This window comes from Salvelinus sp. IW2-2015, unplaced genomic scaffold (genome assembly GCF_002910315.2).
Source record: "Salvelinus sp. IW2-2015 unplaced genomic scaffold, ASM291031v2 Un_scaffold928, whole genome shotgun sequence".
Lineage (NCBI taxonomy): Eukaryota > Metazoa > Chordata > Actinopteri > Salmoniformes > Salmonidae > Salvelinus > Salvelinus sp. IW2-2015.
Window position 1 is genome coordinate 82,192 of NW_019942652.1, and position 19,473 is coordinate 101,664.

At 44.6% G+C, this 19,473-nt stretch overlaps 1 protein-coding gene across 2 annotated transcripts in view; it reads right to left on the reverse strand.

Moving 5' to 3' along the window:
- Nucleotides 1–19,149, reverse strand: part of LOC112069194 (cdc42 effector protein 4-like) — a 44,288-nt gene extending 25,139 nt beyond the window's left edge. Inside the window, exon 1 of one of the 2 annotated variants that reach the window (XM_070438448.1) lies at nt 19,031–19,149. The gene's annotated coding sequence lies outside the window, so the exon portion shown is untranslated. Of the gene's footprint in view, nt 1–18,394; nt 18,996–19,030 lie in introns of those variants that run through there. The other variant, XM_024136489.2, reaches the window with a different exon arrangement.
- Between the last annotated feature and the right edge of the window lie 324 nt (nt 19,150–19,473).

Consider the following 19,473-nt stretch of genomic DNA (forward strand, 5'->3'; position numbering starts at 1 on the left):
GTCATGAGTGTAGAGTCCTGGCAACAATCACACTACACAGGTATATATATTGTTGCTCTACGAGTGAGAGCTACAGGAGCCAAACACATCACTAAGTAAATTGTTGTCCGTGCAAATGGAAGAGGCTGGTCCACAACTAACTCACAGTATAAGATTATGTTGTTATCCTGAATGCGAGAGCTGGCACAAACACACTCACTAGTAAATTTTTGTCTGGAAAGTGAGAGGCTGGCACAAAACATCAACAGTAATATGTTTGGTCTGAGTTGAGAAGCTGGCACGAACAATCACAGGCACCGTAAAACACGATCGTTATGTTGATGTACATCTCCTGTTAAAATTTAAGCAGGATTCACTGACTGGTGTCTATTTTCACGGCTGTGAACTGAGTCAGTTTTGTTGTGTGAAGAGGAGAGAACTCTGTCCCAGCAACTTTACAGGAACGCCAGTTCAGGCATTTTGCTAGGGGAGGACGGGGGCATAGGAGCCCATTGCTAAAGGACGGACAGGGGCATAGACACACAAGGGATGGAAATTGCCTAAAGGGGGAAGGGGCGATAGGACACATTTGCTAAGGGGGACGGGGCATAGGACCATTTGCTAAAGGGGGACGGGGGATCAGGACCCTTTGGCTAAAGGAGGACGGGGGCATAGGACACATTTGGCTAAGGAGGAGGGGGCATAGGATACATTTGCTAAAGGGGAACAGGGGATAAAGGACCCATTTGCTAACGGAGGAACGGGGCATAGGACAATTTGCTAAAGGAGGACGGGGGCATAGATGACATTTGCTAAAGGGGAACAGGGGGCATAGGACCCATTTGCTAAGGAGGACGGGGGCATAGGACACATTTGCTAAAAGGGGAGGGGCATAGGACACATTTGCTAGGGGACGGGGGCATAGGACACATTTGCTAAAGGGGGATGGGGGCATACGGAACCATTTGCTAAAGGGGGCGGGGGATAGGACCCATTTGCTAAAGGGGACGGGGGCATAGGACCCATTTGCTAAAGGGGGAACAAGGGGCACTAGGAGCACATTTGTCCTAAGGAGGACGGGGGCATAGGACAACATTTGCTAAAGGGGGCGGGGGCATAGGAAACATTTGCTAAGGAGGACTGGGGGCATAGGACACATTTGCTAAAAGGGGGACGGGGGCATAGAACACATTTGCTAAAGGAGGACGGGGGCATAGGATACATCTTGCTATGGGAGGACGGGGGCATAGGACGCTATTTGCATAAAGGAGGACAGGGCCATAGAGACAACCATTTGTAAAAGGAGGACCAGGGGGCATAGGCACCCATTGCTAAAAGGAGGACGGGGGCAATAGGACCCCATTTCTAAAGGAGGACGGGGGCATAGGACCATTTGCTAAAGGAGGACGGGGCATAGGACCCATTTTGCTAAAGGGGGAACGGGGCATAGGACCATTTGCTAAAGGAGGACGGGGGCATAGGACCCCATTTGCTTAACCAGGGGGACGGGGGGCAATAGAACCCTTTGCCTAAAGGGGACGGGGCATAGACCCAATTGCTAAAGGGGGACGGGGGCATAGGACACCATTTGCTAAAGGGGGACGGGGGGGCATCGGTAGAAACATTTTGCTAGGGGAGGACGGGGGCATAGGACTATTTGCTAAAGGAGGACATGGCATAGGACCCATTTTGCTAAAGGAAGGACAGGGGCAATAGGACACCACTTTGCTAAACAGGAGGACGGGGGCATAGGACCCATTTGCTAAAGGAGGACGGGGCATAGGACCATCTTGCTAAAGGAGGACGGGGGCATAGGAGAACCCATTTGCTAAAGGGGGACGGGGGCATAGGACCCATTTGCTAAAGGAGGACGGGGGCATAGGACCCATTTCTAAGGGAACGGTGGGCATAGAGACGCCATTTTGCTAAAGGGGGACGGGGGCATTAGGACCCAATTGCTAAGGGACGGGGGAAGAACACATTTGTAAGGAGGACGATGGGCGTAGGACACATTTGCCTAAAGGGGGACCGGGGGCATAGGAACATTTGCTAGAAAGCGGGGCATAGGACACATTTGCTAAAGGGGAGGAGCATGGGGCATAGGAAAGCATTTGCTAAGGGGTGACCGAGGGGCATAGACACATTGCTAAAGGAGGACAGGGCATATGGCCATTTGCTAGAAGGGGAGCAGGGCATAGGACATTTGCTAGGGGAACGGGGGCATAGGAATATTTGCTAAGGAGGCATGGCATAGGACCCATTTGCTAAGGAGGACAGGGGCATAGACCCATTTGCTAAAGGGAGGACGGGGGCATAGGAACCATTTGCTAAAGGAGGACGGGGGCATAGGACCATTTGCTAAAGGAGGACGGGGGCATAGGACCATTTGCTAAGGGGACGGGGGCATGGACGTCCTTGCTAAGGAGGACGGGGGCATAGGACATTTGCTAAAGGGGGACGGGGCATAGGACCATTTGCCTAAAGGAGGACGGGGGCATAGGAAATTTGCTAGGGAGGACGGGGGCATAGGACACATTTGCTAAAGGGGGACGGGGGGCATAGGACACATTTGCTAAAGGGGAGGACGGGGGCATAGGATATTTGCTAAGAGGACATGATGGACCTTGACTAAGGGACAGGGGCATAGGACCCATTTGCTAAAGGAAGGACGGGGGCATAGGAACCCATTTGCTAAAGGAGGACGGGGCATAGGACCATTTGCTAAAGGAGGACGGGGCAATAGGACCCCATTTGCTTAAAGGGGGACGGGGGCATAGGACCCATTTTGCTAAGGAGGACGGGGGCATAGGACCATTTGCTAAAGGGAGGACGGGGGCATAGGAACCCATTTGCTAAAGGGGGACGGGGCATAGGACCCACTCTGTAAAGGGGGACGGGGGCATTAGAAGCATTTGCTAAAGGATGAGGACGGGGCTAGACCATTTGCTAAAGGGGGACGGGGGCATAGGAACACATTTGCTAGGAGGACGGGGGCATAGGACACAATTTTGTAAGGAGGAACAAGGGGCAATAGGACACATTTGCTAAGGAGGACGGGGGCATTGGACACATTTGCTAGGAGGACAGGGGGCAATAGGACACATTTGCTAAGGGACAGGGGGATAGGACACATTTGCTTAAAGGGGACCAGGGGCATAGGACACATTTGCTAAGGAGGACAGGGGATCAGGACACATTGCTAAAGGGGACGGGGGCATAAGGATACAATTTGCTAAAGGAGGACACAGGGGAAATAGGACCACTTTGCTAAAGGAGGACGGGGGCATAGGATACATTTGCTAAAGGGGACGGGGGCATAGGACACATTTGCTAAAGGAGGACGGGGGCATAGGACACATTTGTAAGGGGAGGGGCATAGGAACATTTGCTAAAGGAGGACGGGGGCATAGGACACATTTTTGCTAAGGGGGACGGGGCATAGGAACATTTGCTAAGAAGAGGACGGGGGCATAGGACACATTTGCTAGAGGAGGACGGGGGCATAGGACAACATTTGCTAAAGGAGGACGGGGGCATAGGACACATTTGCTAAAGGGGGACGGGGGCATAGGAACATTTGAACTAGAGGGGAGGACACTAAAGGGGGCATAGGACCCCATTTGCTAAAGGAGGACGGGGGCAATAGGACCCATTTGCTACAAGGAGGACGGGGGCATAGGACCCATTTGCTAAAGGAGGACGGGCGATAGGACCATTTGCTAAAGGGGACGGGGGCATAGGACCATTGCTAAGGAGGGGCAGCATTTGCTAAGGGGGACGGGGGCAATAGGACCATTTGCTAAGGAGGGACGGGGGCATAGGAACCCACATTTGCTAAAGGAGGACGGGGGACATAGGACCATTAATGCTAAAAAGGGGGACACGGGGCATAGGACACATTTCGTAAGAGGAAGGAGGGGCAATGGAAGTACATTTGCTAAGGAGGACGGGGCATAGGACACATTTGCTGGGAGCGACGGGGCATAGGACACATTGCTAGAGACGAACGGGGCATAGGACACATTTGCTAGAGGACAACGGGGCATAGGACACATTTGCTAGAGGACAACGGGCTAGGACACATTTTGCTAGGGGGAGGACGGGGGGATAGGACACATTTGCTGAGGACGATGGGGGAATAGGAAAACATTTGCCTAAAGGGGGAACGGGGGGCTAAGGACACATTCTAAAGGGAGGACGGGGGCATAGGTCAACATTTGCTGGAGGACGAATGGGGGAATAGGAAAACATTTGCTAAATGGGGACGGGGGCAATAGGATACATTCTGCTAAAGGGGCGACGGGGGCATAGGACACATTTTGCTAAACAGGGGAACGGGGGTCATAGGACACATTGCTAGAGGAGGACAGGGGCCTAGGACAACATTTGCTAAGGAGGACGGGGGCATAGGACACATTTGCTAAAGGGGGACGGGGGCATAGGATACATTTGCTAGAAAGAGGACAGGGCCAATAGGACCTCCATTTGCTAAAGGGGGACACGGCGCGGCACTAGGACACATTGTTGCTAAAGGAGGACGGGGCATAGGACACATTTGCTAAAGGGGGACGTGGGCATAGGAAAGATTTGTAGGGGAGGAACCGGGGGCATAGGACCCATATTGCTAAAGGAGGACAGGGGCATAGCGACCCATTTGCCTAAAGGAGAGCCGGGGCATAGACCCATTTGCTAAAGGAGGACCGGGCATAGGAGCCCATTTTGCTAACGGATGGACGGGCATAGGACCAATTTGCTAAAGGGGACGGGGCATAGGGACCCATTTGCTAAAAAGGGGACGGGGGCATAGGACCATTTTGCTAAAGGAGACGGGGGCAGGACCCATTTGCTAAAGGGCACAGGGGCATAGGACACTTTGCTGAGGGGAGACGGGGCATAGGACTACATTGTCTAGAGGACAAACGGGGGAATAGGACACATTTGCTAGTATGTGTATCCAACAGGGCCATAGGACACATTTGCTGGAGGACAACGGGGCATAGGACACATTTGCTAGAGGACAACGGGGCATAGGACACATTTGCTAGAGGACAACGGGGCATAGGACACATTTGCTAGAGGACAACGGGGCATAGGACACATTTGCTAGGGGAGGACGGGGGAATAGGACACATTTGCTGGAGGACGATGGGGGAATAGGATCCATATGAGCCAGTGGCCTTGGTCAAGCCAGCCGCTGCTGAACAGATACATTGTACACTCAGACACAGTGTCACCTCTAATTGATAGAGACAAATACTGAGTCTGCAGCTGTTCAGAGAGCACTGTGGTAGTTAATACCAAATCTATGCCAGCCATGTTATTGCAACCCTCGTCTACCTGCATACCTCTCTTACCACTGTCTCTTTCTGTTTCCCTGTCACTATCCTCCTGTCTTTCTCTATGGGGGTTTGGCATTCAACTAACGAGCAGGTCTGATTTCCCAGAAATAATGAACAGTTTATTTTTTACTTAAGACAGCGAGTTTCCATGCAGAAGAGCCTTGGAAGAATGTCTTCATGTGTGTTCACTAGTATGTAGGCCAGGGCTATTCTAGTATATTCTTACGGGGGGCAGACTTTAAACATTTTATTTATTAGGGGGTCCAGACATTTTCTACATGGGATAACTTTTCCAAAGACCGTTATAAAAAGCAATGCACAAAAAGACAATTATAATCTTATGAAGCCCTTTTATTTTATTAAAATGTAATGTTGCTAAAAGTTCCATTTTAAGTGCTTTAAGATTAGCTTAATTCAGGGCATCAAATGGTTTAAATAATGGAACATATTTGTACTTAGAACACAGTTGACCTGCATCATATTAATTAATTCCTACTTCCCTTTCTGTTTTACATTCATATTTTGTTTTTATTTAAACATAGGGAACCTTTATGGATGGCATATCTCAGTTGACCAGCATCACATTCTGTTTTCTATTTCTTTATTTTCTGTCTCTTTTTTTTTAACACATAGAAACCTTACGTACAGTGGGGAGAACAAGTATTTGATACACTGACGATTTTGCAGGTTTTCCTACTTACAAAGCATGTAGAGGTCTGTAATTTCTATCATGGGTACACTTCAACTATGAGAGACGGAATCTAAAACAAAAATCCAGAAAATCACATTGTATGATTTTTAGTATTTAATCTTGTGCTTTTATTTGCTGATAATATTTGTCATCCTACCAATCCGAGTTTTAAGTATTTCGGCGTCTACAGAACCCTGTTTTAGTTTTTCTTTAAGAGGCCCCCTGTTCTCCACTCCATTACCTGATTACTGCACCTGTTTTGAACTCGTTACCTGTATATAAACAACCTGTCCCAACACACTCTACATCAAACAGACTCCAACTTCTCATCAATGGCCAAGACCAAGAGAGCTGTATAAGGACATCAAGGATAAAATTGTTAGACATGCAACAGGCTGGGTGGGCTATCAGGACATATAGCAAGCAGCTGGTGAGGAAGGCAACAATCTTGTTGGCGCAATTTATTAGAAAATGGAAGAGTGTGAAGTGACGGTCAATCTGACCCTCGGTCTGGGGCTCCATGCAAGATCTCACCTCGTGGGGATCCTCAATGATCATGAGGAAGGTGAGTTATCAGCCAGAACTACACGGCAGGACCCTGGTCAATGACCTGAAGAGAGCTGGGACCACAGTCTCTAAAGAAAAACCATTAGTAACACACTACACCGTATGGATTAAAATTCCTGCGCGCACGCAAGGTCCACTACTTGCCATGCCATCCGCACTGTCCGGGCCGTGTTGAAGTTTGCCAATGACATTGGATGATCCAGAGGAGGAATGGGAGCAGGTCTATGTGGTCTGATGAGACAAAAATAGAGCTTTTGGTCTAAACTCCACTCGCCGTGTTTGAGGAAGAAGAACGTGATGAGTACAAGCCCCGCATAGAACCACATCACCATACCGTGAAGCATGGAGTGGAAACATCATTCTTTGGGGATGCTTTTCTGCAAAGGGTACAGATGAGCTGCACCGTTATTGAGGGAGGATGGATGGGCCATGTATCGCGAGATTCTTGGCCAACAACCTCCTTCCCTAGTAAGAGCATTGAAGATGGGTCGTGGCTGGGTCTTCCAGACTGACAACGACCCGAAACACTCACAGCCAGGGCAACTAAGGAGTGGCGCCGTAAGAAGCATCTCAAGGTCCTTGAGTGGCCTAGCCAGTCTCCAGACCTGAACCCAATAAAAATCTTTGGAGGGAGCTGAAAGTCCGTATATCCCCGCGACAGCCCCGAAACCTGAAGGATCTGGAGAAGATCTGTATGGAGGAGTGGGCCAAATCCCTGCTGCAGTGTGTGCAAACCTGGTCAAGAACTACAGGAAACGTATGATCTCTGTAATTGCAAACAAAGGTTTCTGTACCAAAATATTAAGATCTGCTTTTCTGATGTATCAAATACTTACTGTCATGCAATAAAATGCAAAATTAATTACTTAAAAATCATACAATGTGATTTTCTGGATTTTTGTTTTAGTCCAGTCTCTCACAGTTGAAGTGTACCTATGATAAAGATTACAGACCTCTACATGCTTTGTAAGTAGGAAACCTGCGAAATCGGGCAGGTATCAAATACTTGTTGTCTCCCCTGTATATGCATGACATCTCTGCTCCACTGAGATAAATTCCCCCCCTCCCCCATCAGTTAGAGAACTAGGTCCCTATAACAAACTGCTCACCTCCCCCTCAGTAGAGAGACAGGTCCCTTATAACAACAACTGCACCCTCCCCCATCAGTGAGAGAACAGGGTCTTATAATCAAACTGCACCCTCTCCCCCCATAGTCAGTAGGAACAGGGTCCCCACAACAAACTGCAGCTCCGTCCTCACCATTCAGTAGAAACAGGTCCCTATATACAAGACCTGCAGCCCTCCTCCCATCAGTAGGAGAACAGGTTCACTATAACAAACTGCACCGTCCCACCATCAGTAAGAGAACAGGTCCTACTAAGCAACTGCACCTTCCCCCATCAGTAGGAACAGGTCCCTATAACAAACTGTCATCGCTCCTCCCATCAGTAGAGAAATTGGTCCCTACAACAAACTGCACCCTCCCCATCAGTAGAGAACAGGTCCTATAACAAACTGCATCCTCCCCATCAGGAGAGAACAGGTCCCTATAACAAACTGCACCCTCCCCATCAGTAGAGAATAGGTCCTACAACAACTGCACCCTTCCCCCATCAGTAGAGAAAGGTCCTAAAACAACCTGCACCTCTCCCCATCAGTAGGAGACAGGTCCCGTATAACAAACTGCACCCTCTCCCCATCAGTAGAGAACATCCAGGTATTAACAAACTTGCACCCTAACCCGATCAGTAGAGAACAGGTCCCTATAACAAACTGCACCCTCCCCAAGGGGACTTCAACTCAACAAATCTCATTGCAAATCTAGCTTTCAGTTTATCTAAAAACTCAGACATTTTGGGAGTGATCTGTACTGATGACTGAATATAGTTGCACAATCTAGGGAAATTGAGCATTTTGTTTGGGCTCAAATCAGGAGGAGAAAATAACATTTATTTAGAAAATAAGTACATTTTTCTATTGTGTCAAAAACTGTTTTATCCCTCCCCTGTAGTCCCAAATTAAGTCCATTCAATTGACTGAAGATGTCACTAAAAACCAACATCTGATATGAACTCCTAATCAAGCATTTCTGCTAGATGTGTTGTATTTCTTGTGGCGGCAGTCGAGGAGCAGAGCAACTATCTCCTCCCTAAGCTCACATAAGCTGCTGCTCTTGAGAGCACTATTACCCTTGCTTAGCCACCGAACATCCGTATGTAAAAGTAGATCATGATGCTCAGCAGACTACGAAACATATATAGGCCCTGACGTAGCCTATAGGAGAGCCATAAAGGCTTGGCACAGTTCCCTCCCTGGCAGTAGCGAACACACACAGCACGGAGTGTGAGTGTGTTTGAGCAAAGCGAGAGCCAGAATCGCTAATCTTGAACACATAACACAGTTGAAGTCGGAAGTTTACATACACCTTAGCTAAATATATTTAAACTCAGTATTTCACAATTCCTGACATTTAATCATAGTAAAAACTCCCTGTTTTAGGTCAGTTACGATTACCACTTTATTTAAGAATGTGAAATGTCAGAATAATAGTAGAGAATGATTTATTTCAGCATTTATTTATTTCATCACATTCCCAGGGGGTCAAAAGTTTACATACACTCAATTAGTATTTGGTAGCATTGCCTTTAAATGGTCTAACTTGGGTCAAACGTTTTGGGTAGCCTTCCACAAGCTTCCCACAATAAGTTAGGTGAATTTTGGCCCATTCCTCTTGACAGAGCTGGTAAAACTGAGTCAGGTTTGTAGGCCTCCTTGCTCGCACACACTTTTTCAGTTCTGCCCACACATTTTCTATGGGATTGAGGTCAGGGCTTTGTGATGGCCACTCGAATACCTTGACTTTGTTGTCCTTAAGCCATTTTGCCACAACTTTGGAAGTATGCTTGGGGTCATTGTCCATTTGGAAGACCCATTTGCAACCAAGCTTTAACTTCCTGCCTGATGTCTTGAGATGTTGCTTCAATATATCCACATCGTTTTCCACCCTCATGATGCCATCTAATTTGTTAAGTGCACCAGTCCCTCCTGCAGCAAAGCACCCCCACAACATGATGCTGCCACCCCCGTGCTTCACGGTTGGGATGGTGTTCTTCGGTTTGCAAGCATCCCCTTTTTCCTCCAAACATAACAATGGTCATTATGGCCAAACCATTCTATTTTTGTTTCATTAGACCAGGGGACATCTCTCCAAAAAGTATGATCTTTGTCCCCATGTGCAGTTGCAAACCGTTGTCTGGCTTTTTGATGGCGGTTTTGGAGCAGTGGCTTCTTCCTTGCTGAGCGGCCTTTCAGATTATGTTGATATAGGACTCGTTTTCCTCTGGATATAGATAATGTTGTACCTGTTTCCTCCAGTATCTTGACATGGTCCTTTGCTGTTGTTCTGGGATTGATTTGCACTTTTCGCACCAAAGTACGATCATCTCCAGGAGACAGAACACGCCTCCTTCCTGAGCGGTATGACGGCTGCGTGGTTCCATGGTGTTTATACTTGCATATTAATAATAATACCTTCAGGCATTTGGAAATTGCTCCCAAGGATGAACCAGACTTGTGGAGGTCTACAATTCTATTTCTGAGGTCTTGACTGATTTTTTTTGATTTTCCCATGATGTCAAGCAAAAAGGCACTGAGTTTGAAGGTAYGCCTTGAAATACATCCACAGGTACACCTCCAATTGACTCTAATTATGTCAATTAGCCAATCAGAAGATTCTAAAGCCATGAAATCATTTTCTGGAATTTTCCAAGCTGTTTGAAGGCACAGTCAACTTAGTGTATGTCAACTTTTGACCCACTGGAATTGTGATACCGTGAATTATAAGTGAAATAATCTGTCTGTAAACAGTTGTTGGAAAAATGTACTTGTGTCATGTACAAAGTAGATGTCCTAACCGACCAAAGAAATGTGTGGAGTGGTTGAAAAACTAGCTTTAACGACTCCAACCTAAGTGTATGTAAACTTCCGATTTCAACTGTAGGTAGTTACAGTGCCTTCAGAAAGTATTCACACTCCTTTACTTTTTCAAAATGTTGTGTTACAATTTGGGATTAAAATTGATGTAAGTGTCATTTTTTTGTCACCAATCTACAAAAAACACACAAAGAAAATCTAACATTTGTAAAAAMAAATATGAAAAATAAAACAGTAATATATCTTGATTACATAAGTATTCAATCCCCTATGTCAATACATGTTAGAATCACCTTTGGCAGCGATTACAGCTGTGAGTTTTTCTGGGTAAGTCTCAGAACTTTGCACACCTGGATTGTACAATATTTGCACATTATTCTTTTAAAAAAGTCTTCAAGCTTGTCAAGTTGGTTGTTGACCATTGCTAGACAGCCATTTTTAAGTGTTGCCATAGATTATCAAGCCGATTTAAGTCAAAACTGTAACTAGGCCAGTCAGGAACATTCAATATCGTCTTGGTAAGTAACTCCAGTGTATATTTGGCCTTGTGTTTTAGGTTATTGTCCTGCTGAAAGGTGAATTTGTCTACCAGTGTCTGTTAGAAAGCAGAATGAACCAGGTTTTCCTCTAGGATTTTGCCTGTGCTAAGCACTATTCTGTTACTTTTTGTCCTAAAAAACTCCCTAGTCCTTGCCGATGACAAGCATAACATTGTGTTGGACTTGCCCCAAACATAACGCTTTGTATTCAGGACAAAGTTAATTTCCTTGCCACATTTTTGCAGTTTTACTTGAATGCCTTATTGCAAACATGATGCATGTTTTGGAATATTTTTATTCTGTCAAGGCTTCTTTCTTTTCACTATGTCATTTAAGTTAGTATTGTGGAGTAACTGCAATGTTTTTGATCCATTCTCAGTTCTCCCCCATAACAGCCATTAAACTCTGTAACCATTGGCCTCATGATGAAATCCCTGAGCGGTTTCCTTCCTCTGGGACAAATCACTCACTCAATGCTAAACCTAGATTAGATCTATTATTGAATAATGCAGCTATTGAGCAAGTTGAGGAMACTAAACTGCTGGGTGTAACCCTAGATAGCAAGCTGTCAAAGTTAAAACAGACTCAATCGCTGCTAAAATGGAAATAGGTCTGTCCATGATAGGTTGTTGCTCTGCCTTCTTGACACATCAGTCGACCAGACAGGTCCTACAGGCCCTAGTTCTCTCACGCCTGGACTACTGCCCAGCTGTGTGGCCATGTGCGGCAAAGAAGGACATAGGTAAATTGCAGTTGATCCAGAACAAAGCAGCACGTATCACACTTAGATGTACACAGAGGGAGTGTCAGTAACATGCATGTCAATCTCTCATGGCTCAAAGTTGAGGAGAGATTGACTGCATCACTATTGGTCTTTGTGAGAGTGTGTTGAAGGTACAGTACTGAACTGTCTGCGCAAGCAGTTGGCACACAGTACAGACACTCATCGGTACAACACAAGACATGCAACCAGAGGTCTCTTCACAGTCTCCAGGTCAGAGGCTGGGAAACACAGTATTAAAATAGAACCATGACTACATGGAACTCTGGTAACTCAGACTAGCAATAAAAACAGATAAAAAAACATAAAATAACACCTTACTGCACAAAGGTGACTTGTATTATATATATTGTATTGTAATTTGCACTGTACTATGTATTAGACCTCGATATTGTGTGTATCTACTGATATATAGGCTGTGTGAGACATTTTAAATTGATGTATTTCGGTCCTTGACTAATAATGTTCAGTACTTTGTATTATGACATGTTTCATGTGGACCCCAGGAAGAGTAGCTGATGCTTTTGCAGCGGCTAATGGGGATCCTAATAAACACCAATACCAATTCAAAAATCATGTTCAACACTTATTGCACACGAAGTGAGTCCATGCAACTTATGATGTGACTTGTTAAACACATTTTTACTGCTGGACTTATTTAGGTTTGCCATAACAAATGGATTTAATACTTATTGACTAAATACATTTCAGCTTTTCATTTTTTCATTTGTAAAATGTTTCAAATAAACATAATTCCACTATGACATTATGGGGTATTGTGTTCAGGCCAGAGACACAAAATCATTTTAAATTCATACTGTAACACAACAACATGTGGAAAAAGAAGTGTGAATACTTTCAGAAGGCACTGTATTTGTAGATGAGTGATTCATCAGTCAGACTAAAATGTAAACACACACTTTCTCTCACGGTTCACACACACACATCCAGTCTGTCCCTATAGACTTAGACTAGCACAAAGCCAGCAGAACTGAAGAACCAACAACGTCACAGATTACAATGGACCCAGATCAACAAGAAACAAAGCAGTGCTTTCAGTGTAAAGAGGGACGGAAGCCAAACCCTAAAAGGGTTCCACACACACAGCACGTTGGGGCCATCTCCTGAGAACTGACCCAGTAGACATGGCAGGCCAGTCCAGCCCAGAACACCCTCTACTCACCCAGAGTAAAAAGGACTGCATGGCCAGGATACTGCTGACAGACAAAGGACTATTAGAGGTATGACTCTCAGGGTATTATGTTACTTCTATAGACCAGACCAATGGTCTAGGAGGCACAGGATGGATCAGCCCTCTAATGGAGTGGCCAAGGTTAACACAGAGGAGGTCGCTGAAAAGACAAAGAAGGAATGCCGTCATCTCTCCCCAGTGGCCGTAGGCTTGAGAGATACAGATCGGAGGGAGAGAACAATGGAGAACCACTGAACTGTGAACAGGCCAGAGCATTTCTCTCTCTGACAGACAGACCAGCTGCACACTACACATCACTCAGCACAATGTGTTTTGAATACATAGGACTGCTCTAGTGAGTAGTCTACAGTATTGCCCAACTGCCCAACTACTAGGCCAGTCAAAGTAGTGGTGGTGTGTCAGAGCCAGAGGTGAAGGGAATTAATGCAATCAGGCTTAATTGTTAACCATGTCTCCATTGAAACGTTTATCAAAGCAGACGAGGGACAATCAGACAGAAGGAGGYACAATTCAACTTGCAATCCAATATCTACGAAGTGTAAACACTGCAACCTCATTTACATATTGTAAACAAGAACACTCCCCTAAAACATTGTTCYATTTGGTTGAAGAGAAAAGCGACTGAAGATGACCTCAGACTGTACCTTGGGAATGTGACTCACCATGAGAAAATTACATGATTTCTAGTCATTTCTTTTGAGTTCAGACATGCTAATTAGGTATTATCAGGTAGTATTATCTGAAATTTCACAGCTTTTCCACGTCCATTGTCTAAATGCTTGTCTCTAAACGCTTGTCAATTAAACCCAGGCTTCTGGGTAAAAACTGTACTGTAGAAGCTATTTGTGCAAAATGATACAAGATTGAAAGTGCTTCAGTGGGGTTGAGCGATTTTTGGGGAGACCTCTTCTACAATATGCTACTCCAAATATTGTGATATCCAATATAATCGTTTTGCTCTGGTACTGACTAGATCATCCTAGACTGTGCCATTTTTGTTTTTATTTAATATATTAGTTGCATTCTCATTAAATAATCTTAGTATGGAGAGAAAAAAAGGCTTAGTTAATTAAATTAGACTTGATATTCAACATATTGATACAGACTAATAAAACTGCACAGTTTGGATTCGTAGAGTTTAAATAGAGTACAGTCTCACACTTCACGATATCATCAATGTCAAATATCACAATATTCAACTGAATTCTATAAAATCGGCCCAACCCTATGCTACAGTACAACAAATCCATCTTGTCAAGCAGAAGCTGAACATATCAGCCTGGAGTGTTGTTGAACCACAGATGCATACGTTCACCAGGCTCCCGAGTGGCGGAGCTGTCTAAGGCACTGCATCTCAGTGCTAGAGGTGTCTTACAGACCCTGGTTCGAGTCCAGGCTGTATCACAACCGGCTGTGATTGGGAGTCCCATAGGGTAGCGCACAATTGGCCCAGCATCGCCGGGGTAGGCCGTCATTGGAAATAAGACTTTGTTCTTAACTGACTTGTCTAGTTAAATAAAAAATTGACAGCAAAACCGGTTATTTATCTCTGCATTTGTCAAATTCTATGGAAAGTAACCAACACAGGTATGCTTTTGGAATGCACAGTACAGTATCAGATGCATCTCAACACAGCAAGAACTAGCTTTTACTGAGTATCAGCCTACTTATCCCTGGCTAAACACTGTCCTTTAAGGCATGGCCCAAGCCATTTGATGGGGTTGTAACCCACTCCACTAGGGTTACAGATCAACAGGAGAACCCTGTAGGTAGCTCAGAGGACGCTCATAGGATTACAACCTAGCGACGACAAGAGCTGAAATGCGGACGCCTTTCAGCGTTAGGTAGCTACAATATCAGCTAACAGGGTCCAGGCCACTTCAGAAACACTCATTCAAATTCTAGCAGGTGAAGTCAGCTAAGGCCCATAAAACAATAAAGTTCAACAGGTAAAGTTCAAACCTCAAGAAAGTATAAAGATGTCAATTTTCAAGTTCAACTGCTTCTTACTTCCATGTTGAAAAGGTTTCAGATAAGTTCATGTCCTCAGCAAGACGTGTCTAACTTAAAAGGCATCTGCTTCCCGTTCAGGAGAAAGGTAGTTCCTGTAATTTTGCCAGACACATTATCCCTTCTCTGGGACTCCAGTACTATCCAAGATCAACAGGAGGGAAAATAACCAAGACGAGTAACCTGCTATCAACCACAAGAATGTGCACACACACACACTAAGTGATACAGCAGGGGTATTCGACACTTCCCCAAGGAGGTCCTCCTGAGTACTGCTGGGTTTCTGTTCTACCTGATCATTAAGATGCATGCACCTTGTGTCCCAGGTCTAAATCAGTCATTGATTAGAGGGGAAGAATATAAAAAAGCAGTGGAACTGACTTCAAGGTCCAGATTTATATTTGAGGGGCCTATAACCTAAACTGGCTACTCAAGTCACAAGGTTTCAACAGTTTAGAAAGTTTGAATAATTCATATTGAATTACCGAAGAGAGTTTAGACCTCATCACCCACTGACACCCAATCCAGCCAACGTGTGTATAAAAATATCTCTAGATTTATGTGTCTTGAGTTCTGCGTGGCTATAAAGGTCACTGGGTTGAATGTTCACCTGGGGGTCAAAGGTTTGCATCACGTGAGGACTGATTGAGCCAACACCCTTGGGATAATACTTCATTCATTACGTTATCCAAAATACTTAATGAAAAATGGCATAATTAAAATGTATTGTTAAAAGATTGAATGGCCATTAAAATCATATTTGTGATTATGAGACTTATGGGCCTACATTGCATTGTGAGCCTCAGGCAGAGAGGTCAGACCCATTGGTTCTGATGTGCTGCAGAGTCTGTAGACAAAGTAAGTGGACCCTTCAAGCCCAAAATGGCAAGTCTTCCTCTAATCATACCCAGTCTCCTATAGGCAGTCACTGGGGTGAAGGTAGGTAGGTAGGTGGACTTTACATTTGCATTTCCTGCCTGGTTTAGAGGGGAACAGGCAGATCTACACATTGTCCACACAAGAACACTACATGGTCCACACAAGTAGGAAACCTTTAGTCAAATTGGGCGTATGAGGCAGCTGATGATTATGGGCTATGGGTGTACAGCCCTAGAAATCATCCTGAGGACTTGCCACTTTAACTTAACTCCCTGTTGAGTCGCTGGGGAATTTGTTTGGCACCTCTAGAAATTCGACACAATCTGACTGTGAAATACGCCTGAAGTCAGCTGTTTTTACAAGAAGCAGCCTCTCGTCAGTGTGTCTGAATCCACCCTCCCTCCAATGCTGCAGACTGTAGGGAGAGCATGATCTCAGAGTAGTGCAGAGCAGAACCGGGCAGGTAGCCAGCAGGAGCCTCTGCCTTCACAATACCCAGGCAGCAGTTACCATCAATCACACTGCTTCAATTAAAGTACAGTCAGAGTCCCAACATCTGAGGGCAAAGGTCAGAGGCTGTATGCTCTGCAGTGCAACCCAACACAAAGCCAAGCTCATGTCACCATGTCTCAATCATTTTGTTTAGGATAACAGTTGCTACAAGAAGGGGGGTATAATCACTGAACTTTGAGAAAAGTATTGACAAAATAAATGGAAACCCTAGCAGAAGTTAGAGGCTTTACTCGTGGTCGATGCTGTTTACAGTACTTGGCCTACACATGATGACTCAATTGCCTAGATGCAACACAATACCATGTCCTGTAATTATCCATCAGGTCCAATCAAAATCACTCGGCTGATGCGATACAGTGACACCCATCTACTGAGGAACAAGTGGCGTGCCAAATATGATAACAAGCTCAGGGCACAGAGGTAATGAACTGGAAAATAGACAATTTGGCAAGGAAAGAGGAGGATGGGGGTGAGAGAGAGTGAGAGATATGAGGGAAGGGGGGTGGGATAGAGAGAGAGAGGGGGATAGAGAGAGAGGGATAGAGAGAGGGATAGAGAGAGAGAGAGAGAGAGAGAGAGAGAGAGAGGGGGGAATGCGAGAGATGGGAGGAAGAGATAAAGAGAGGGGATAGAGAGAGAGAGCAAGAGAGGGGAGAGAGAGAGTGGGAAGAGAGAGAGAGAGAGGGGGGAAAAGAGAGATGGGGAAGAGAAAGAGAGAGTTGGGGAAGAGAAAGGAGGGGAAGAGAAAGAGAGAGAGAGGGGAAGAGAAAGAGAGAGAGGGGAAGAGAAAGAGAGAGAAAAAAGAGAGAGGGTGAGAGAGAGAGAGAGATGAAGAGAGAGAGAGAGAGAGAGAGAGAGAGAGGGAAAGAGATAATCTGTGTAAGTTTTTAATAGTAAACACAAGCATTAACTCAGTACTGTCAGACAGAATAACTCCAGGCTAGTTTGTTAGCTTCAGTAAACTTCTAATCATGCTAAAATGCCATGGGATGGATGATGATGCTCAAGGTTTTCCCATGTAGAGTAATGTTAAAATAACCTGTCTTGCTATTGGAGCACTGACGCATTACACCCCATCTGCCATTTCTAAGTCCTACAGGACATTCTATCTACTGTATTAGGGAACTAGTTATTTGGAGCATTTATGTTTTTCCCCCCAGTAAACCACTTCATAATCGCAAATAAATATTGCATTTAAGCCTATTTTATGCTCAATTAAAGTCCATAAAAAAAAAAAATGAATGAAAAGTGGAGGAAAGTACCTCAAATTTCTTGTCTCTCTCGCACGCGATGGCAGAACTCACAACAATAACTTTTTACTAGTCACATATTTTCAACTTCAATGAATGCAACCAGCACACGCTACAATAGAAGTAACAAAGATGAGCCTAAGCAATACATACATTAACCCTGTAGGTCATTGATTTAAAGTGGCAGGCAACAACTTTCAGACGGGCAGATCATCTAAGGTGATGTTCAATTGTTGTAATGATGGGGGTCTTAATCAAAACTAACCCAGCTGATAAGACCTTTTTAAACACAATGAATATATCTTCATCGGCGGTGGGTTGAGTTACAGACACGATAAACAAAGAGGGGAAGACTAGGCTGTATGGTTGTGAGTTAACGCACAATAGACTGCGCTCTCCTATATTGAGGAACCAGCCAACTAACTGCCCCTAACACGACGAGAGTGCAAGGCGCTGAGATTGTTCCACAAACATATTTTATATTCAAATGAGATGTACATTTTTATTTTTCCTTTTACCAATGTTGTTCCCCGATTCAAAGGTATTTGAACGTTGTATGAAATATGTTTAAGCGTTATGATCGTCAATAATAATTCAATATATATATATATATATATGTTAAATGTAATCAAGATAAATGTAATCAAGCCAATACTCAGCAGTTCAAATCACACAATTACAAATATGTCCAAAATGTTACCTTGATTTCTGGTAGTCCAGACTGGGAAATTGAATATGAGAAAGTTGAATTTCAAAATTGAGTTCTGAACAGAGCAGGATTAGTCTAAATATACAACCGCTTTTAAAGGACAAAGGATACCTTCCTTTTACAGAATACGATATCGCTAAAATCGTTTTTGAATCTGACTACTTCATCTCCAAAGTGTTATGAATTTCCCACGAGTCCAACAATAAGGTAGGCTATGATATCGGTCCCACAGTCCTAATGAAGCCTACGTCCGTCAAGTTTGCAGTGCAGTGGCGCACAAAACACTGAACAGTCAGAGAGAAAGAGGCGAAGCGAGAGGGATAAGGTTAATTTCTCCCTAAATATTTTTCTCCAGGAGGTGGCGTTTTTTCCCGCTCACCAATCCTAGAGTTTTAGTATGGAGGTTAACGAGAGTTTCGAATTTGGTCAACACAAATATAATAGTTTATTCGCTCCGTGTGGCTTATTTGATAGAATATACGTTTCGTAATGGTTAGGTTGCCACGAGTGTACTGATATAAGTAGGACACGTAACATCCCGGCAACTTTGAGAAAAAAACATTTGATTGTAGTTGTGCCTGTTGTTCACACGCGTAACTGCCCTCTCATTGGCTAAATTAGTCCCACCTGATCTTGCCTCCGCCTGACCGCGTTCCATTTTTGAAGACATTTCTTTCCATTATTAGAGCGGACACTAGAGAATCTTGTCAATATAATGGATAATCTGTGGCGCAGTCCTTTCCACTACTTTCTCTGCGCTCACCACCCTCCCATCTCCTGTCGCGGTTTAAAGGGCCAGTACACAATTTCCTGACTGTCACAAAGGAATATATGTGTATCAAGTTACCATGGGTATTCAACCTGAGGTGAAATACTGCAGCAGGTCCGTGAAAATATATAGAAAATAAAAAAATAAGAGGAAAAATAAGTATTTTATTTCAAGGTTTTTATGAATACTGCTAGCAGCAACATAATTATAATTCCATGCCTACTGTACAAAAGAGGAGAATAACTAATACCTAATACCAGTGCCACCGGCTGCTGCTAAACTTTCTTGACTTGAAAGCACA